Genomic DNA, 17,625 nt, shown 5'->3' on the forward strand with positions numbered 1-17,625 from the left:
GTCACTCAAGAAGGGGTGGGCGCAGCTGCCGGTGGAGGCGAAAAACTCCGGCCCTTCCGCCCAGCAAGTAGAGGCGGCTTAAAGAAACAGGAACCTTTTCCCCGCCGGTATGGGGTCTGGAGGAACGTGATTTCCTAGCAAACGCCAAGAGGCAGCTTTCTTTTTCCCCAAAACTTTTTTTTTTTCTTTTTGGTATGCAGTCTTAGAGTGAAGGAAAAGGCTTTGGTTCCCTGCGTCAAATCATAGGTTGTGAGCTGTAAGCGGTCCTCTGGTGGCCTCCGCTCTGTGCCCTGCGGGCACTTACCGCACACTCAACAGTGGGGATAGCTGTGGTTTGGGGAACTGAGTGGGAGTGACAGTCGTGTCAGAGGCTGTGAGCAGCCGCGCTGCTCACCCCCGGGTTGGGCTGACCGTGGGCGCTGAGCAGAAGCAGAAGGGTGCAGCTCAGCTGTGCTTTTGGAAGGGATCCGTGGGAGGTGGCATTCGTCATTGCACCTGCGGTTCGGAACAAGGCCGGGCACCGCGCCAAGGACTCACTCCTGCTGTCTCTCTTCATGCTCACAGCAGCCCTGTGGTGGAGGGAGCACCCTGATCCCTTTGCTGCAGACGAGGAAACTGAGGCTCAGAGAGGGTCCGAGATCTTACAGCTGGTGCGGGGCAGAGCAAGACGCCAACCTATGCCTGTTGGATTCCAAAGTTTATACTTTAATCGTTCGTCTGGCAGATTCTTACAAAAATCCTGGGAGGTGTGTATTCTGTTGTCCCTTTGCAGATAAAGAAACTGATAATCAGCAAAGAGACTACGTAGTGACTACCGCTTATAGGGCACTGCACAGTCTGCAAAGCAGTTTCACGTATGTTGTTTCATTTGATCCTCAAAACATCTTGGAATTAAAGACGATTTTTGTTAGTCCTATTTTACAGGTGAATAAAGTGAGGCTTGGAGAGGCTGAGGCTTAGCCATCGCTAACATTGCTAAAGCTCTGGCAGGGGTTACTCTTTCTCCTTACCGGCTGGCCCCAGCCTTGACCTTGTGATGATGATGATGATGTGCTAGGGGACAGAGCCACAGCTCAGAAGGTTTCGAATGCTACCTGCTGACTTGGGACACTCATTTCATACTCTTATGGGAAAGGGAAATTATTTTCTCCGTTCCTTTTATTACTAACTTTGATAGCAGGGAGGGCTGTTAGAGCCAAATCTGCACTCACACAACACTGAGGATGAAAGCCTTAAATTTTGTATCCTGGGTGCCTCACTTTGCTTCATTCTAGTCCTGACCCTGCTTAATACACATTTATCCAAGGAATGAATCACTCACTTTAACTTGACAAGACTGTGTAATTTTTTTGCTGATATTGCCAGTGCAGGTTCTTTGATTGCAAGTCTTAGGAATCAATTCTGGCTAACTTTACCTGAAAAGGATTTTATTGGCAGGCTAGTGTCTAACTCACAGAGGTAACAGGAAGCTGGAGAATCAGGCTTAGAAAAGGACAGAAAGCAGAGATGCTTTGAGAGTTTAGGCAGGCAAGTGAATCAATTCCATGTTTTTCTTCCCTTTCTTGACCAGAGCTTTCTTTGATGAGTCAAGGTCCCTGAAGAAAGGGTTCGATTGGCTGAGCTCAGGTAACAGGTCCACACTTTAGATAAGGAGGGCAGGCACCTTGATGGACAGCTCCACTAAGACTGCACAGAAGTGCAGAGTTCCAGATCCCTCTTCCTGAATCTCAACTGCTCCCAGTGGGCAACTAGGTTTAGGTGCCCTGTTTTCAGGCTGGGATCAAATAGGAGGAGTTCCTGCAGTGGAATGTCACGATTACACAAATGCGATTGTGTCTGGCATGTGGGGGAGCGTAGTGGAGATCCCGAGCTTTGTAACCTTACAGACATTTGTGCTATTTACCAGCTGTTTGTCCTTGGGTAAGTTACTAGATCTCTCTGAGCCTGTCTCCTCGTGTATACAATGGGGAGAATAACGTACCAGCCTTAATGGATTGTTGTGAGAAGTGAGATCACTGCAAAGGTACAACACTTAGCAAAATGTCTGCATGTAAGTGCTCAATAAGTTGTAAGTTCTAAAATTGTAACCTTCTAGTAGGCTTTCCATAACTACTTATTGTGTGAGTGAATTATCTACCCCTCTCATTTCTCTAATCCATTTGACTTTTGTTTGTTTCTTGTTTTTGAGACAGTCTCCCTCTGTCACTCAGGCTGGAATGCAGTGGCATGATCTTGGTTCACTGCAACCTTCGCCTCCCAGGTTCAAGAGACTCTCCTGCCTCAGCCTCCCAAGTAGCTGGGACTACAGGTGTGCACCACCACACCCAGCTAATTTTTGTATGTTTAGTAGAGACGGAGCCTCACCATGTTGGCCAGACGGGTCCCGAACTCCTGACCTCAAGTGATCCGCCTGCTTCAGCCTCCCAGAGTGCTGGGATTATAGGCATGAGCCACCACACCCGGCCAATATGGCCCGGGAGCTTAGAGACAAAATCTTTACCATGGTCCACAAGACTCTAGATAATCTGGCACTTTACTTCTCAGACTTAATCTATTCCTACTCTCTCCCTAACTTATTGTTTGAGTCTCACATACTAATTTCACATTCTGTGAACAGTTTCTTCTCATCTCTGTGCCTTTGCACTTGCTGTTCCCTTTCCTGGAATGCTCTTCCCCTAGATCATCACATGGCTTCCATCTTCACTTTATGCAGGCCATGTTCTGTTACCTCCTCCTCCAAGTCTTCCCTGACAACTCTGTCTCCTATCATCCAGCCCCTCCACCCCTCTTCTTCCCTTAACCTCCTCTAATCTTCTCCCTAGCACTGCATGTCATATTACCTTTTTTGTTTTCTGACTTCCACATTAGTTGTAAGCTCCATGACAGCAGAGATGTTGACTGTCTTGTTCATAGCTATATCTCTGCTACCTAGAACATATCTATTATAGTACATAATATGGGGTCAATATCTTTTTTGACCATGTGAAATAATGGTTGCATCACTGAATAAACAAAAGTGACCTACGGGTAAATGGAAGGTCTCTATGAACTGGACTTATACTTAAATCATTCTAAACACTTACAGATTAATCATGGCCCTTCTCATATATAATTATTGTCAAATACAACCCCTGCCACCACACCAAAAGGCTTTTTTCATTTTTTTGAGATGGAATCTTGCTCTGTTGCCTAGGCTGAAGTGCAGTGGCGCATTCTCGGCTCACTGCAACTTGCACCCCCTAGGTTCAAGCAATTCTCCCACCTCAGCCTCCTGAGTAGATAGGATTGCAGACACCTGCTGCCACGCCCAGCTAATTTATTTATTCATTTTGTTTTTTTTGTTTGTTTGTTTTTGTTTTTGTTTTTTTTTTTTTTGAGACGGAGTCTCGCTGTGTCTCCCAGGCTGGAGTGCAGTGGCCGGATCTCGGCTCACTGCAAGCTCCGCCTCCCGGGTTCACGCCATTCTCCCGCCTCAGCCTCCCAAGTAGCTGAGACTACAGGCGCCCGCCACCACACCCGGCTAGTTTTTTGTATTTTTAGTAGAGACGGGGTTTCACCATGTTAGCCAGGATAGTCTCGATCTCCTGACCTCGTGATCCACCTGCCTCGGCCTCCCAAAGTGCTGGGATTACAGGCTTGAGCCACCGCGCCCGGCCTCATTTTGTATTTTTATTAGAGATGGGGCTTCACCACGTTGGCCAGGCTGGTCTCGAACTTCTGACCTCAAATGATCTGCCCACCTTGGCCTCCCAGAGTGCTGGGATTTCAGGCGTGAGCCACTGTGCCTGTCCCAAAAGGATTTTTACATGGTAGTTCATAAATGTCAAAACCTTCATTTATCTGCTAAAGGAAATAGAACTAGCATTTATCATGGGTTTACTATGTGCCAAGAGTTATACTGGATTCCATTATACACGTTATCACACTTAAAACTGTCAACTTTCTATGGCATATTAGTGTGCCCATTTTGCAGATGAGAAAGATTGAGGATCAGAGATGTGAAGAGCTTGCTAAGGCACCACAGCCTGGCTGGTACCCAGTCTGACTTCGCAGTGCATGTCTTTCTCTTGATACTACTCAGTGGAAACAGCATTCCACTGGGCATTTAATTCTTCATTCTTTTTTTCACACTTATTAATCCTGGATAGAGATGAAACTATGTATTAAGGTCTTTACATGATTTATCTCATTTGATCCTCATGTTTCTACAAAGCACATACTATCACCTTTATTTTACAAACAAGGAAACTGAGGCACAGAGACTTTAGACATTTGCCCACGGTTACCTGGTTGAGTGGTGAAGCCAGTATTTAAACCCGGCTCTGTTTAATTTCAAGGCCTCTGTCTTTTCTGCAATAGCACACAGTCTCCGTCAAGACCACTCTGGGACTCAGATAGAAAGAGAAGAAAAATGGCCAAAACAGGCGAATAAAGTGTCATTAAGAAAATTCATGGTGACTTAGTTCTTGAAACGGGAAGCAAAAGGGCAGGAGGCAGACAGTCAGTCTAGCACCAGTGCTTGCAAGCTAGGGATTCACATAACATGGTTACTTAATTTGCAAAGACCGCTCTTCCAGAACTGGGGGGTTATGGTGTGCTTGTGTGAGTAGAGCCCAGGAAAGGACTGGACTCTCGTGGTGAGCAGTGGCTGTCAGCCCCGGGAGGGCATGCTCAAGCCGCCTGCAGGAGACCAGCACCCTCGGCTGGCATCGAAAGCCACCTTCCAACACAAAGCAAGCCAGGTGTGTGTGTGTGTATGTGTGTGTGTGTGTGGCATTGGGAAAACAATGAGATTTGAAATTTTTCATTTCTTTTTTTTTTGAGACAGGGTCTCGCTCTGTGTGTGTGTGTGTGTGTGTGTGTGTGTGTGTGTGTGTGTGTGTCATTGGGGAAGCAATGAGATTTGAAAAATTTCTTTTTTTTTTAGAGAGGGTCTTGCTATGTGTGTGTGTGTGGTCACGTTGAGGAAGCAATGAGATTTTAATTTTTTTTTCTCTTTTTTTTTGAGATAGGGTGTTGCTTTGTCACCCAGGCTGGAGTGCAGTGGCACAATCATGGCTCACTGTAGCCTCAACCTCCTGGGCTCAAACAATCCTCCTGCCTCAGCCTCCCGAGCAGCTGTGACTAGAAGTGTGCGCCACCATGCCCAGGTAATTTTAAAGTTTTTTTGTAAAGATGGGGATCTCATTATGTTTGTTGCCCAGGGAACTCCTGGGCTCAAGTGATCCCCTGCCTTGGCCTCCCAAAGTTTTGGGATTACAGGCATGAGCCACTGCAGCTGGCTGAGATTTGCAAGATTTCTATCGCATGCAGTAAATAAAAATAATAGCTGCCACTTAGCAATATAACATTGGGGTGGGGAGCAGGGGCTGTTTTAAGGATTTTACATCAATTTATTTACTCCTAGGTACTTTACATACTGCATGTAATTTAACCTTTACCCTAACCCCCTGAATTAGGAATTATTGTTTTGACTTCGATTTTTCACACGAGGAAGCTGACAGAGAGATTAGGTCATTTGCTGTAACGCTATTAAGTGGCAGATCTGGGGCTTGAACAAGTGGACTCTGACCTTCCAGGTCTGTGCCCTGGAAACGACCACATTGTCCTTCTTTGAGTCTGGAGTGCCCCCTGGCAAGTCTCCTTGTACAGAGCCTCACTCAGAGCAGACACACAGCAAGGGCTCAGTGCTTCTGAAAATGGTAACCAGGCTGGTACTTGGTGGTGAGTTTACTGCTTTTTGTATTCAAGCTCAGGGAGGCTGTAGACTCGCTGTGTGGCTGACCTTAGAACTCCCTGCATCTGTCTGAACCAGAGATAAGCCCCCAGCCAGTGCTCAGCTTGGCCCCTGGGATCTGCTTGTCCAATAGTAACAACATTACAATAGTACATTTTGTTTGAGTACGACAAAGCAGACAGTCCTAATGAACGATGCAAAACATTTAGTACCCAGGGAGGCACCAGTACTGACAGATCAGAACAGACAGCCCCCTCACTCCCCATCATCCCAGGAGACAGTCCTTCTGCCTCCCCCACAGTATAGCCAAGGCTTTAACCCTTTTACTTACTGGAATGTGGGGAGACGAGGGCATTGGAGGTGGAAGATGAGGTCAGGGCTGCTGGGAAGAGTGGTTTGAGGCAGCTACTATTTACCAATGAATATGGAAGAATTTCAGTATTTTAACAGTTGGTGTGGCTATGCTGGCTGAATGCTGCCATCCTTACTGTGGGTCCTGGGGTAATAGTAGGAACTAACTCATGCAGGGGTTACACGAGGAAATGCAAGTAAAGGTTCTGCTTCTACTTCAGAGCAGGTGTTCAGTCAATGAGCATTGGTCTTAATGGCTTGAACAGGTGTGTGTGGGCGGGGGAGTTGTTTGGGTGGGGAGAATGAGCTAGTCTTGCTGACTCCGGACCTCGTCTTACCATCCATCGCTTTCATCTTCTTCAATTGTAGCTGGGTCCTGGAACCCAGAGCCTGGGGTGGGTTGGGGGTTCCTTAACCAGTCTGTGGTCACTTTGCTTCACTAGACACCTCCCTGAGTTTTACAGAACTGGCTCAGTTTGTCCAGAGCCACTGCCCATTTGTTGAAAAATTGAGGCAGCCATGATAGAGGAAGGGAAGGCTTGACTGTGGAGGGCTGGCTGCGGGAGGTGACCATATGGTGAGGCTCTGGTTTATCTAGGAAGAAACTCTACATTCTATCTGTTCTTTCCATGAACAGTTGTGGTGCTCGGTGTCTGCTAGTGGCTGTATGTTAGTGATCAAAACAAACATGGTCCCTGTCCTCCTGGCATTCACAGTGACACAGTGGAAACAAACAGCATATAAACAAACAAACAAACATATCAGTGTGATTATAAACATGATAAATGTAATAGGAAAATGATTAGGCTCACTTCCCCACATTCCAGCAATCAAAGCAGGAGGAAAGTGTAGTCATGGAGGTCCTCCCCCTGGAGGTGATGATTCTATTGGGACCTGGTGGATGAATAGGAGTTTTCCAGGTAAGGAGTGAAGGGTGGGGTATTCCAGGTAGAAGGAAAAGAAAAAAAAAAAAAATCATTACTTCAACTGGGTGGTTGGATTACAAAAGCAGAGAGAAGAGAAGAGAAGAGAAGGGTTAATTAAGCAGAAGGCAGTTACTAAGGGCCTTGTTAGCCCTGCTGTGGAGAGGGTTATTTTATTCTATGTATAATAGGAATCCATTGGAAGGTTGTAAACAGGGGAATGACAAAATCTGATTTAAGTTTTGAAAAATATCTAGTTGGTTGCTGTGACCAGATTGTGTGGAGACTAGCTTGTAGAATACAAAGATGGAAGCAAGAAGTCCAAGTGGGATGCGAATATTAAAAAGCCCCCACCCTCATAGGAAAAGACTGATTGTTCTATGGTCTTAGTAATAAGTAACCAACAGAACTGGTCTTAAACCTAATAGGTTAATAGCAACTCATCTCACTGAATCTGCATCTGAAACCAATGAGTCAGTGATAGTCTGTCCTTTGAGAATCAGCCAAGCTGCCCTAGATTCACTGCAGTCAGTATGTTTCTCAGGCTGGTGTCACCCCTCTCTCTGCTTGGAAACCAACCTCATCCCAAAACAAATTCTTCCCCAAACCTATATAAGATTAACAGTTCGTTTTGCTCAACCAGACTATACCTGACGATCAAAGCGTTCCTGTGCGTAAAGCAGCAAGAAATGCAGCTGGTTGTAGACACTAAGGGATGGTTTTATCCTCCAGTAGAGGTTGCCTTAGACTGATCAGGCTGCTACAACAAAATACCATAGGCTGAGTGGCTTAGAAGCAACAAATATTTATTTCTTACAGTTCTAGGGGCTGCGAAGTCCAACATCAAAGTGTCATCAGATTTGATGTCTAATGAGGGCTACTTTATTGGTTCACAGATGGCCATCTTCTCACTGTGTCCTCACATGGCAGAAGGCGAAAGGAGCTCTCTGAAGTCTGTTTTATAAGGGCACCAATCACAGGCCGGATGTGGTGGCTCACGCCTGTAATCCCAACGCTTTGGGAGGCCGAGGCGGGCAGCTCATGAGGTCAGGAGATCAAGACCATCCTGGCTAACGCGGTGAAACCGTGTCTCTACTAAAAATACAAAAATTAGTCGGGCACGGTGGCAGGGTCCTGTAGTCCCAGCTACTCGGGAGGCTGAGGCAGGAGGATGGTGGGAACCCGGGAGGTGGAGCTTGCAGTGAGCCAAGATCATGCCACTGCACTCCAGCCTGGGTGACAGAGTGAGACTCCGTCTCAAAAAAAAAAAAAAAAAAAAAGCAAAAAAAACCATATATATATATGTAAATGTCAAAGTCAGTTGATAGTGTTATCCAACTCTTCTATGTCCTTCCTGACTTTTTAACACCTTTATGGGCTTATTATAACTTTTTTTTTGACATGGAGTCTCACTCTATAGCAAAAGCTGGAGTGCAGTGGTGCAATCTCAGCTCACTGCAACCTCCATCTCTTGGGTCCTGATTCAAGCATTTCTCCTTCCTCAGCCTCCTGAGTAGCTGGGATTACAGGCACATGCCACCATGCCCAGCTAATTTTTGTATTTTTAGTAGAGATGTGGTTTCACCATGTTGGACAGGCTGGTCTTGAACTCCTGACCTGGTGATCTGTCTGCCTCGGCCTCCCAAAGTGCTGGGATTACAGGTGTGAACCACTGCACCTGGCCTATACATCTTTTTTTTTAACAGTGTATAACTCGAATTTATCACAGTTGACCTTCAAGTAATGATATACAAATTCATATATATGAACCTGATGTATATTAGAACTTTGTATCAGAACCTTGTTTATATAATGTATGTAATGATATGCAAATTCCTAAGAACCTTACACCAGAATAACCTAGCATTCTCCTTCTAGCCTTCCTACTATTGTCATACATTTTATGTCTACATATGTTATAAAGCTCACAATACATTGTTGTTATTTCTGCTTTAAACAGCTATGTTTGGCTGGGCATAGTAGCTCATGCTTGTAATCTCAGCACTCTGGGAGGTCAAGACACTACGATTACTTGAGACCAGGAGTTCAAGATCAGTCTGGGCAACATAGTGAGAACTCATCTCTATTAAAAATTAAGGCCGGCGCGGTGGCTCACGCCTGTAATCCCAGCACTTTGGGAGGCCGAGGCGGGCGGATCACGAGGTCAGGAGATCGAGACCATCCTGGCTAACACGGTGAAACCCCGTCTCTACTAAAATACAAAAAATTAGCCAGGCATGGTGGCAGGCGCCTGTAGTCCCAGCTACTCGGGAGGCTGAGGCAGGAGAATGGCGCGAACCCAGGAGGCAGAGCTTGCAGTGAGCCGAGATGGTGCCACTGCACTCCAGCCTGGGCGACAGTGAAGACTCCGCCTCAAAAAAAAAATAAATAAATAAATAAAAAATAAAAAATTAGCAGGGCATGGTGGCACATACCTGTTGTCACAGCTGCTTGGAAGGCTGAGGTGGGAAGATCGCTTGAGCCTGGGAAATTGAGACTGCAGGGAGCTGGGATCCTGCCTCTGTACTTCAGTCTGGGTGACAGAGTGAGACCCCGTCTGAAAAAGAAAAACAGCAGCAGCTTATGTTCAAAATAGGTTTAAAAATTAAGGAAAACAGGCCGGGCGCGGGGGCTCAAGCCTGTAATCCCAGCACTTTGGGAGGCCGAGACGGGTGGATCACGAGGTCAGGAGATCGAGACCATCCTGGCTAACACGGTGAAACCCGTCTCTACTAAAAATACAAAAAACTAGCCGGGCGAGGTGGCCGGCGCCTGTAGTCCCAGCTACTGGGGAGGCTGAGGCAGGAGAATGGCGTAAACCCGGGAGGCGGAGCTTGCAGTGAGCAGAGATCCGGCCACTGCACTCCAGCCTGGGCGACAGAGCGAGACTCCATCTCAAAAAAAAAAAAAAAAATTAAGGAAAACAATCTATTATATTTATTCACATATTTACTTACTCTTTGTTCTTTTGTATAGATTTAATTTTCTTCTCATTATCATTTTTTTCTGCCTGAATAATTTCCTTTAATATTTTTGTAGTGCAGTTCTGCTGGTGATGAATTTTCTCAACTTTTGTATGTCAGAAGAGTATTCATTTTACCTTTGTTTTTGAAAGATGTTATTTTTGTGTGTAAATTTGTAGGTTGACAGTCACCTTTTTTTTTCTTTCGGTACTTAAAAGATACTGCTTTGGCCGGGCGCGGTGGCTCAAGCCTGTAATCCCAGCACTTTGGGAGGCCGAGACGGGTGGATCACGAGGTCAGGAGATCGAGACCATCCTGGCTAACACGGTGAAACCCCGTCTCTACTAAAAATACAAAAAACTAGCCGGTCGAGGTGGCGGGCGCCTGTAGTCCCAGCTACTCGGGAGGCTGAGGCAGGAGAATGGCGCAAACCCGGGAGGCGGAGCTTGCAGTGAGCTGAGATCCCGCCACTGCACTCCAGCCCGGGCTACAAAGCGAGACTCCGTCTCAAAAAAAAAAAAAAAAAAAAAAAGATACTGCTTTATTGTCTTTTGATTTGTATTGTTTCAGATGAAAATTCCCTGTCAGCCTTATCTTTGTTCCTCTTTATGGAATATGCCTTTTTACTCTAGCTGCTTGTAAAGTTTTCTTTTCTTTTTCTTTTATTTTTATTTTTGAGACAGGGTATTGCTTTGTTGCCCAGGCTAGAGTGCAGTGGTGTGATCGCAGTTCACTGCAACCTCCAACTCCCATGCTCCAGTGATCCTCCCATCTCAGCCTCCCAGGTAGCTGGGAGTATAAGCATACACTACTATGCCTGGCTAATTTTTAAAATTTTTTTGTAGAGAAAAAGTCTTGCCATGTTGCCCATGCTGGTCTTAAACTCCTGGGTTGAAGCGATTCTCCCATCTTGGCCTCCCAAAGCACTGGGATTACAGGCATGAGACATTGCTCCTGTCCATAAGGTTTTCTCTTTATTACTGTTTTTTTTTTGTTGTTGTTGTTTTGTTTTGTTTTGTTTTGTTTGACAGAGTCTTGGTCTCTTGCCTAGGCTGGAGTGCAGTGGTGCAATCTTGGCTCACTGCAACCTCCGTCTCCTGGTTCAAGCAATTCTCATGCATCAGCCTCCCAAGTACCTGGGGTTACAGGCATGAGCCACTGCACTTGGCTAATTTTTGAATTTTTAGTAGAGACAGAGTTTTGCCATGTTGGCCAGACTGGTCTCCAACTCCTGGCCTCAAGCAAGCCGCCCTCCTCAGCCTCCCAAAGTGCTGGGATTATAGGTGTTAGCCACTGCTCCTGGCTAAGATCCCGTCTCTAAATAAAAAAAGGAAATTCAGAATATGTGGAATACAGAACACCAAAGGCCAAAGTTATTTACCTCTCTGAGGTAATCTCTGTAAACAATTTGATATATATCCTTTCAAATTCATACTTGCTATGCATATATACACATATATACATGCATACATTGACATATTCCCCCTTCCCTGCTGTCATGCTATTAGAATCTTCTTTGTTTTGTACAAATTGGACCAACTCTATGTTCTTTGCTGGCCCATATTTCTCCTATTCAGTGATATGTTATGAATATGTGTTTAAGTCAATTTATGCAACTCTTCAATATCATTTTAAAAGGTTACAATATACGATCATATGAAGGTATTACAATTTATTCCAACAGTTCCCTTTTGCACATGTAATAATTTCCATTGATTTGCCAGCGAGAACATTCTCATGTCATGGCTAAATCCTTGTGTACAGACCTCCTTAATTATTCCCTTAAAATAAACTTTTAAATAAAGTTCCTAGATTAGTCTCGTTTCTTAAAAAGTTCTTTTTTGGTAGTTTATATGTAACACTGTAGTTTTATATGTACTTACAAACAGCTAGAGTGCCAGTAAAAAATGTGATAAAATTAAACTCTTTCACATATGCCAAAAATATTTTGATTTAGTGCTTCATTAAGTGCATGATTACAGTCTATCTTTTGATTTACCTTTTATCTTTACAGTTTTCAGCCGAGATACTTAGAGGTCCCATAGTAAATTCTTTTTTTAATAATCTCCATCTTTCTAAATTTGGTGAATCACAGTAAGTTATTTTTAGGTTGTTGAAAGCTGTGTGGCTCTGTTCTAAATTTGAGCCCAGAAATCATGCCACATACAAAATATGCTTTGTCTTCCAACATCAGAGTGTCTGGTAGAAGGTGACTGTTCTTGAAACTTAAAAAATCTAAACAGGACAAGAACAGAATCTGGAAAATATTTCTGTTTCTGATAATATGGCTCAGTAGGTACTCTGCAAACCCTCTCTCATAAAATAGACATGCTGGATAGTCCTTGCAAAGACATACTTGAACTTGCCAAAAAAAAAAAAGAAAATCCAGAATCTCTAAGAATGAAGATGAAGTGAAAATCAGAAGGGCTACTATGAGAATAATGGGGAAGCAGCCCCAGTTATCAAGGGACGTGTTCATGTGTTCAATAAAAAGTTTCAAACCTAAAAAAAGTTGAGAATAATATAATTGCCTTACATGTACACATCATCAACAATTTATCATTCATGGCATGACCAGTTTTTTTGTTTGTTTGTTTTAAGGTGGGGTTTTGCTGTGCTTGCCCAGGCTGGAGTGCAGTGCAAGATCTTGACTCACTGCAACTTCTGCCTCCCGAATTCAAGCAATTCTCCTCCCTCAGCCTCCCCAGTAGCTGGGATTACAGGTGCCCGGCACCACATCTGGCTAACTTTTTATTTTTAGTAGAGATGGGGTTTCACCACATTGGCCAGGCTGGTCTTGAACTCCTGACCTCAGGTGATTTGCCCGCCTTGGCCTCCCCACCTGCTGGGATTATAGGCACGAGCCACCGCACCTGGCCACAGCCAGGTTTGTTTCATTTATATTCCTGCTTCAGTTATATACATTCCTTCTTTCTCTGAATTATTGTGAAGTAAAACCTATACATCGTATCATTTTTTAATTACCTTATATGTATCTGTAGAAGACAAAGAATTTTAAAAAATATATTCACAATGCCATTAAACGCCAAAAAATTAATACATTCTGAAAATAGCCACAAATCCAGAGTTCACATTTTCTTGACTTTCTCATAAGTGATTTTTTTCTAGGTTACCTATTTCAATCAGATGCCTGTTGGCTCATATTTACTTTAGCGCAAGGAAAAACTTCAAACTGCAAGAGGAGTCCCTCCAAATACAGAAAGGAGCAGTATTTTAAGAGGTATGTTAACTAAAATGTGGCAATATAAGGAGCAGAGCAGGAAGAGCCTTTAAGTCCAAAACGTACAACAAGTCAATTTCATAGTCAGGTTCCGTGGTCCTTCCGCAACAGCCTCTGGCATCTGTTTTCTCTACAATGGCGGTAACAATAGTAGCTATTTCAGAGCAGGAAAAGGCTTACAGCAGTGCTAGAAGAGGGTCGTGGCTATGTAAAGTTTAGCTATTTGTATATTGTAACAAACCTACAATTTTATTTATTTTTTGTCAAGAATAGATTTCTTTTGGAAAAGTAGCTGCCTCCTGTTGGGGACGCCGCAGTTCCACTAAGTGAGCATTGGTGTCTGCTAACCTTTGCCTCTGTTTCTCTCAGTAATATACTGTCAAGCTGTTCCTTGATTTAGCAAATTTATATACTTTATTTTTCATTCCCTCCCCCCTTTCCCTGAGACACAGTCCCGCTTTGTCGCCCAGTCTGGCCTGCAGCAGCGCCATCATGGCTCACCGCCACCTCCACCCCCGGCTCAAGCAATCCTCCTCCACCAGCCTTCACAGGAGCTGGGACTACCTGCGGGGCCCACGAGGCCCTGCTAATCTTTGTGGCTTTTGTTTTGTTTTTCCGTTAAGAGACGGGGTTTCGGGCCAGGTGCAGTGACTCAGGCCTGTAATCCCAGCACCCCGGGAGGCCAACCCGGCGGATCACCCGAGGAGACCAGCCGGACCAACGTGGAGAAACCCCGTCTCTACAAAAAAATAAACTCCCAGCACTTTGGGAGGCCGAGGCGGGCGGATCACGAGGTCCGGAGATCGAGACCATCCCGGCTAACACGGTGAAACCCCGTCTCTACTAAAAATACAAAAAACTAGCCGGGCGTGGTGGTGGCGCCTGTGGTCCCAGCTGCTCCGGAGGCTGAGGCGGGAGAATGGCGGGAACCCGGGAGGCGGAGCTTGCAGGGAGCCGAGATGGCGCCGCTCACTCCAGCCTGGACGACAGAGCGAGACTCCGTCTCAAAAATAATAATAATAATAATAAATTTTAAAAAAATAAAAAATAAACTAAAAATAAAAAAACTAACCCGGCATGGTGGCTCAGGCCGCAAGCCCAGCCACTCGGGAGGCTGAGACAGGAGAACCACCCAAACCCGGGAGGCGGAGGCCTGGGCGAGCCGAGACCGGCCACTGCACTCCATCCAGCCTGGGCCACAGGAGCCAGACTCCCTCTCAAAAACACAAACAAAAAAGACACCGGGTTTCACCGTGTTGCCCAGGCGGGTCTGGAACTCCCAGGCTGCAGCGAACCGCCGCGCTCGGCCGTCCAAAGTCCCGGGATCACAGCGTGAGCCATCAAGCCAGGCCGATCACGCCTGTAATCCCAGAACTTTGGAAGGCCGAGGTGGGCGGATCAGGAGTTCGAGAGTTCAGGAGTTCCAGACCAGCCTGGTCAACATGATGAAACCCCGTCTCTACCAAAAATACAAAAAAGTTAGCTGCGTGTGCGGCGGGCGCCCGTAATCCCGGCTATCAGGAGGCGGAGGTTGCCCTGCGCGGGGACAGCGCCACCGCACTCCAGCCTCGGTGAGAGTGAGAGTCCGTCTCAAAATAATAAAAATAACCAATTGGGTCGTGCGCGCTGGCTCACGCCTGCAATCACAGCACCCCCGGAGGCCGAGGCGGGCGAGTAACCTGAGGTCGGGAGTTTGAGACCAGCCTGACCAACAGGGAGAAACCCCGTCTCTACAAAAAAAAAAAAAAAAAAAAAAAAATCAGCCGGGCATGGTGGCTCAGGCCTGCAATCCCAGCCACTTGGGAGGCTGAGGCAGGAGAACCACCCAAACCCAAGAGGCGGAGCCCACGGAGAGCTGAGACCGCGCCACTGCACTCCAGCCTGCAACAAGAGCGAAACTCTGCCTCAAAACAAAAAAATGGGGAGACCAGGTTTCACCATGTTGCCCAGGCCCGTCTGGAACTCCCAGGCTCAAGCGATCCCCAGCGCTCAGCCGTCCAAAGTCCTGGCATCACAGCGTGAGCCACCACGCCAGGCCGATCTGTTCCTTTGTGATTAATAAATTGGGCCTTAGGCGCTGGCTCACGCCTGCATTCCCAGCACCCCACCGAGGCTGAGGCAGTCGGATCACCTGAGGTCGGCAGTTTGAGACCAGCCTGACCAACAGGGAGAAACCCCATCGCCGCCAGAAAAAAAAAAAAAAAAAAGGAGCTGGGTATGGTGGCTCACGCGTGCAATCCCAGCCACTTGGGAGGCTGTGGCAGGAGAACCAACCAAACCCGGAGGCGGCAGGGAGCTGAGACCGCGCCACTGCACTCCAGCCGGGCAACAAGAGCGAAACTCCTCCCCTCTCCCCCCAAAAAAGAGACCAGGTTTCACCATCTTGCCCAGGCCAGTCCAGAACTCCTAAGCTCATGAGATCCGCTTGTGCTCAGCCGTCCAAAGTCCTGGGTTCACAAGCGTGAGCCAGCACGCCAGACCGATCTATTCCTGTCTGATTAATAAAGTGGGCCGGGCACAGTGGCTCACACCTGCAATCCCTGCAGCCCAGGAGACCGAGACGGGCAGATAACCTGAGGTCGGGAGTTTGAAACCAGCCTAACCAACAGGGAGAAACCCCGTCTGTACAAAAAAAAAAAAACATGAGCCGGGCATGGTGGCTCATGCCTGCAATCCCAGCCACTTGGGAGGCTGAGGGAGGAGAACAACCCAAACTCAGGAGGTGGAGGCCACGGCCAGCAGAAACCACACCACTGCACTCCAGCCTGGGCAACAAGAGCGGAACTCCAGTCTCAAAAAAAGTAAAAAAGAGACCATGTTGCCCTGGCCGGTCTGGAACTCCTAGGCTCAAGTGATACCCTGTGGGAACTCCTAGGCTCAAGTGATCCCCCGCTCGGCGTCCAAAGTCCTGGGATCACAAGCCAGGCCGATCTATTCCTTTCTGATTAATAAATTGGGCCGGGCGCGGTGGCTCAGGCCTGCAGTCCTGTAGCAGGATTTTTAAGGAATTAGAGAGACTGATGGGGTTTAGGAGGATATTTATTAATTATTTAGGTGCACCTGCCCTGTCGATTAACATTTAAAGCAGAGAGTTCTGAACAGAGTTATCTTTTAAGCATTTTGTGGGACGGAGGTAGATCTGTGCTGGGGGAAGCATATTATAGAAGCGAGAAACAAAGATAGTTATTTAATTGAAACATGTATTATATTTTTTTCCTTTTTTAGGAAAAATATGTTTTGTGACTTCAGTTTATTTGTTTAGTGACCTTGCAGTTGCACAGTTAGGGAATTAGGGTTTTTGTAATGCCCGGGAGGGGAGGAGAGATAAGGCTCACTAGCCACAGAAAAACAGGTGGGTAGTTTTTTTAAAGGACTCCTGCTCTTCCTCTTTCTCAGGGGGGAAATGGGGTTTTTTTTACATACAACTGCATTTCTGCATACACATTTTTAAATTTCTTTTAATTCCTGTTCCAATCCCAGTACCCCGGGAGGCTGAGGCAGGCGGATAACCTGAGGTTGGGAGTTTGAGACCAGCCCAACAAATATGGAGAAACCCCATCTCCACCAAAATAAATAAATAACTACATAAATAAAATACAAAATTAGCCAGGCATGGTGGCTCACACCTGCAATCCCAGCCACTCGGGAGGCTGAGGCAGGAGAACCACCCAAACCCGGGAGGTGGAGACCATGGTGAGCTGAGACTGTGCCACTGCACTCCAGCCTGGGCAACAAGAGCAAAAATCCACCTCAAAAAAAAAAAAAAAAAAAGAGAGACTGGGTTCCACCATGTTGCCCAGGCTGGTCTGGAACTCCTAGGCTCAAGCGATCCTTCACGCTCAGCCATCCAAAGTCCTGGGATCAAAAGTGTGAGCCACCACACCAGGCCAATCATGCCTGTAACCCCAGCACTTTGGGAGGTCAAGGCAGGTGGACCACCTGACGTCAGGAGTTTGAGACCAGCCTGGCCAACATGGTGAAGCCTCATCTCTACTAAAAATACAAAAATTAGCCAGGTATGGTGGTGTGCACCTGTAATCCCAGCTACTCAGGAGGCTGAGGCAGGGGAATCACTTGAACCCGAGAGGCAGAGGTTGTAGTGAGCTGAGATCGCACAACTGCACTCCAGCCTGGATAGCAGAGCTTCGTATCTTACTAAGGGAGGAGACCACCCCTCATATTGTCTTATGCCCAATTTCTGCCTCCAAAGAAAGAAGATGTAAAAACTAAAAGGCAGGAATGAAATCCACAGGCAGACAGCCCAGCGCTGCACCCTGGGCCTGGTAGTTAAAGATCAACCCCTGACCCACCTGGTTCTGTTATCTATAGATTACAGACACTGTATAGACATGCACTGTGAAAATCCCTATCTTGTTTTGTTCCGATCTAATTACCGGTGCATGCAGCCCC

At 46.4% G+C, this 17,625-nt stretch overlaps 4 long non-coding RNA genes across 4 annotated transcripts in view; 1 reads left to right on the plus strand and 3 right to left on the minus strand.

The window, feature by feature from the left end:
• Positions 1–11,918, plus strand: LOC114679312 (uncharacterized). The gene is made up of 5 exons (XR_013395429.1): positions 1–107; positions 565–746; positions 5,013–5,150; positions 7,831–8,417; positions 11,006–11,918. It is a non-coding gene; the product is annotated as an uncharacterized LOC114679312 (long non-coding RNA).
• Positions 1,823–17,625, minus strand: part of LOC144329808 (uncharacterized) — a 47,792-nt gene continuing 31,989 nt past the window's right edge. The window contains exons 2-3 of the long non-coding RNA XR_013395435.1: positions 2,900–3,389; positions 1,823–2,176 (exon numbers count right to left, since the gene is read on the minus strand). This is a non-coding gene — a long non-coding RNA (uncharacterized LOC144329808). The remainder of the gene's footprint in view (positions 2,177–2,899; positions 3,390–17,625) is intronic.
• The window catches only part of LOC144329807 (uncharacterized), a 27,570-nt gene continuing 19,391 nt past the window's right edge, over positions 9,447–17,625 (minus strand). The window contains exon 3 of the long non-coding RNA XR_013395434.1: positions 9,447–9,568. This is a non-coding gene — a long non-coding RNA (uncharacterized LOC144329807). The remainder of the gene's footprint in view (positions 9,569–17,625) is intronic.
• On the minus strand, positions 9,960–11,085 carry LOC144329806 (uncharacterized). Its single transcript, XR_013395433.1, has 2 exons — positions 10,902–11,085; positions 9,960–10,238 (listed from the first exon to the last, which is right to left on the minus strand). It is a non-coding gene; the product is annotated as an uncharacterized LOC144329806 (long non-coding RNA).

This window comes from Macaca mulatta, chromosome 7 (assembly GCF_049350105.2).
Source record: "Macaca mulatta isolate MMU2019108-1 chromosome 7, T2T-MMU8v2.0, whole genome shotgun sequence".
Taxonomy (NCBI): domain Eukaryota; kingdom Metazoa; phylum Chordata; class Mammalia; order Primates; family Cercopithecidae; genus Macaca; species Macaca mulatta.